The sequence below is a fragment of the Pristiophorus japonicus genome, unplaced genomic scaffold (assembly GCF_044704955.1).
Source record: "Pristiophorus japonicus isolate sPriJap1 unplaced genomic scaffold, sPriJap1.hap1 HAP1_SCAFFOLD_163, whole genome shotgun sequence".
NCBI classification, from domain to species: domain Eukaryota; kingdom Metazoa; phylum Chordata; class Chondrichthyes; family Pristiophoridae; genus Pristiophorus; species Pristiophorus japonicus.
Window position 1 is genome coordinate 865860 of NW_027251310.1, and position 3921 is coordinate 869780.

Sequence of the window (3921 nt, forward strand, 5' to 3'; positions counted from 1 at the left end):
ATCATTCTATAATTCTATGAAAAATGTAAATGTCCAATGTTGGTGTCGAAACCACGACCCTGAGATTAAAAGTTTTATATTTCACTGACTGAGCTCGCCAGGCTTCTGCCAAACATACCGTTCTCTCACTGATTGCAGACAGTCGCCTGTTGGCTCTGCCCCAGATGTTTAAACTTGCTGTCGAGGAACTGCAAGGATCTTCTTGAATGGTGGACCAGGCTCGAGGGGCCGAATGGCATACTCCGGCCCCTAATTCTTACATGCTTATCATCTTATGAACTTTTCACAGGAGAGCAAACTCGCCCCTGAGCATGCATGAGGAGAAAGCTACAGAACATATTCCCGCCTGGTGAGCTTTCGTGTGTGAGGCGAACGTGTTAACCGCGACACTGCGGAAACATCTCCACTTTCAGCACCAGGTCAGACGGAAATGTTAAGCGAGCAGGTGAACTGCTGAATCCCAGTTTTAAGGAGTTGGTCGTGGTGTCAAACTATGAGTTTCGCGTTATGATTAAAAACAAGAAATGTCAGAAGTTGGATTCAAACCCACACCTCCAGAGAAAACTGCGATGTAATCACAGCACCTTCGACCGCTCGGCGGTGTGTGTGGCCACCTGCAAGTTGATTTTGAACTGTTGTTTCCTGGCACATGAATTAAATGAGGGCAGCAGGCGTGTCTCTGCCTGACACCGGGGAAACAATGAGACAGACCTTGGAACAAGGGTCTGGTTATTGCCAAACAGCAAAGAAAATATTAACTCTGAAAGAACAGTGACCCCGACGTGATTTGAACACGCAACCTTCTGATCTGGAGTCAGACGCGCTACCATTGCGCCACGAGGCCTACACAATGTGTGTGAGATGTTCCTCTATATGAAGCTTTCACAATATAAGGGGCTTGAAATTCCCCGCCCATTCCCACCAGGTGTCAGAAGCAACACTCACCTGCCAGTCACCGTATGTTTTTTTTCAACTTTTGTGTTGCGTTCACGGAAAAGCATCATTAATTAACCCGTCACCTTCTTTTGCACAATGAAAGAAATGCTAACTGAGGGACAGTCGATACTTCAATCATTTGTCCTGTGCTTTGGGGAGCGGGCAGGGAAGTGGACCTGAGTCCATGATCGCATCGGCCATGATCGTATTAAATGGCGGAGCAGGCTCGAGGGGCGTATGGCCAACTCCTGCTCCTATTTGTTTTGTTCTTCTGTTCTTCAGCATGTTAACCCATTTTACACACTGTATTGCCGATGTCACCAGGAATCTGGGGCAAATTTTGTCAAATTTAACAGCACCGGTTATTCCTTCCGTGCAGAGAAAATAGAATCAGTCGTGAAGATAAAATCCCACGGTGCTCATTTTCAGATTCAACGCAGTAGGATTTCAAATAAAGTGAAAGAATTTTACAGTGAAAAGATTTGGAAGTTTTATTTGTAATTGTATCTTTAATTAAACTTTATGGCATCTGACTCCCGTTCATGCCTCTGCTGAATAAGAAAGGAGGGTTTGACGTTGACCAGACTGCACTGCCCCTGATATTTGTGAGCTCATCCTTTATATTCAGTGGTTTCTTGCCCTTTGATGGGCTGCAGTGTCGCGGATATCACGTTGGCCTCACACGCGAAAGGTCCCCGGTGGATCCGTTTTCTCTCACTGAAAGTTATCTATTTATTGGTTAAATAAAGAGCAATTCAGGAATAAGGGAGCCTTTTTACCAGGAGAATAAATAGCAAATTAAAACAGCAAATGCTGGAAATCTCAGCAGGTCAGGCAGCATTTTCCAGGAGACTAAACTCTCCTCCGATTGTTCCCTTTTCGCAAGTTTAAACATAATGTTTCTACCCAGAATCAAACCGGGTACTTTTCACATAAAGCAAATGTGATAACCACTGCACTACAGAAACCTCTGGTACAGCAGCCCCAACAGTGGGGAGCTGACCAGTGAGCTCCCTCTGTGCTGATCGGGAATGTGTTGGCTCACGTTAAACAACTTCTGTCCCACACTGAAAGTTCTCAATCCTTCTCCTCCGCTGCCCTTTACAGAAATATCACGGATCACCCAGACACCATGTTCACTTCCACATCCTCACAGTGGGGCCACAGAGGCTCCTACCGTCTCCCCGCGATCAGCGAACTCACCCAGTTTACTAAATTATACCCCGAACACGTGCCCGGCAAAGGGCAGGAGAAGCCAGATAGTCTGTAAGCTCGGTCTATCGCAGAAAGTATTGGTATTCATGGTGATTACAGCAATTATTAATCTTCTCACAGACCTCAATTATTTTTATGCGATGAATTGATCGATAATTGAAACCAGGTTAGTGCGCCGGATCTTCACCCCTCGACCACCAGGGAACGGTTATGATACATGTAGATATATTTATATATATTTATATATGAACCTGAATATCAACGGCTTGCTGCCTAGACCTCATGGCGAACAGCAGGGCGTCTAACTTTGAGTGAGAGAAATTGTTCCACAGTGATACCCATTTCATCTTTTGTTCCCTTTCAAACGCTAGAAACTGAGACATGGGGAATAAATAGGGAAATAAAAGCACAGGGATAAAGACAAGAGGAAGAGAGAAGGGGAAAGATACTGCCCCCACCCAGAACTAATGCAGAAATCCCTCTGCTGCGCTCGGGGTGGCCACCCACAGCCTCGATGCACTAACGGGAGAACACCAGCGGCAGGTCGGGGCCATAAAAGGAACGGCGAGCGGCCCTGGGAGCAGCTTGGAGGTCCCGGGAGAAGCTTGGAGGTCCCGGGAGAATACTCCAGGGAGCAGCGCGAGCCAGTGCAGGAGGGCGGCGGCAGCGAAGAGTGATGTCATCAAGGTCCAGGTAGGTGATTGGAGCGTGGGCAGATACAGCACGAGTGGCGAGATCGGGGCGAAGGAGCGGCGAGAGACTGTAGAGGGACGTGATCGGGGCCCAGGGGAGGCATGATTTTGGGGCCAGGAGCCCAGGGGCAGCACGGACCAGCCCACATTGTGCACTCGGTCCGTGCAGCAGAGCTGGTCGCCTGTCGTCTTGGATAACCCTTGCCACTGGACCAAGACCTCGCTCTGTCAAGCCCGTGTGATGGCTGGGGTGCAACGGCCACCACACGTTAAAAAAAATCCACGCACAGGCATCTTCCACCCTTCAACATGCAGTTCGGGACCTTGAATATTAGATCCATCATTGAAACACCTGTGAACTCATCCTTTTTCGGCGTGGAAGCAAGTCATCCTCGTTTCGAGTGACCGCCTATGATGATGATGATGATGGATACATTAACGTCCCGACAGCTCATTGACTGCAGGAGTGGGACCGTGCGGCGCTTCAGAAAACATGTCGAAAAGGCAAAGTCACTGATTCCGTCTCATGTGCTCCTCCGATCAAGAATAACAACACACACTAAAAATGCTTCAATAATGGTTACATCTTATCTCCACATTTGCTAGGCAGGTGGTTTGTTGGTCGAGGGGTATGATTCTTGCTTTGTGGTTGTTACTTCAAATTTTCGGAAAAATTCTCGTATCAAATCCCAAACCAGCCTTGAGTTTGCGTTGAAATTTTGCAAAGAAGGACTTGCGATTCTGCAACGTCTGTCAGGAACTCATGACGGCCCAAAGTGCTTCACAGCCGTTGAGTTGCCTTTGAAATGTTGTCATGTGAGGAAAGATGTTCCCAAATTACCTCACATGCACCTCAACTCTTTGCAAACGAGTTCATAGAATCAAAGAAGTTTACAGCACGGAAGGAGGCCATTTCGGCCCATCGTGTCCGCTTCGGCTAACAAGAGGCTCTCCAGCCTAATCCCACTTTCCAGCTCTAGGTCCATAACCCTGCAGGTTACGACACTTTAGGTGCACATCCAAGCACTTTTAAAATGTGGTGAGGGTTTCTGCCTCTCCCACCCTTTCAAGCAGTGAG

General features: G+C 47.7%; 1 non-coding gene across 1 annotated transcript; it reads right to left on the reverse strand.

Annotated features, from left to right (window-relative positions):
* Positions 1-772: 772 nt before the first annotated feature.
* On the reverse strand, positions 773-844 carry trnaw-cca (transfer RNA tryptophan (anticodon CCA)). Its single transcript has one exon. It is a non-coding gene; the product is annotated as a tRNA-Trp (tRNA).
* Positions 845-3921: the final 3077 nt, after the last annotated feature.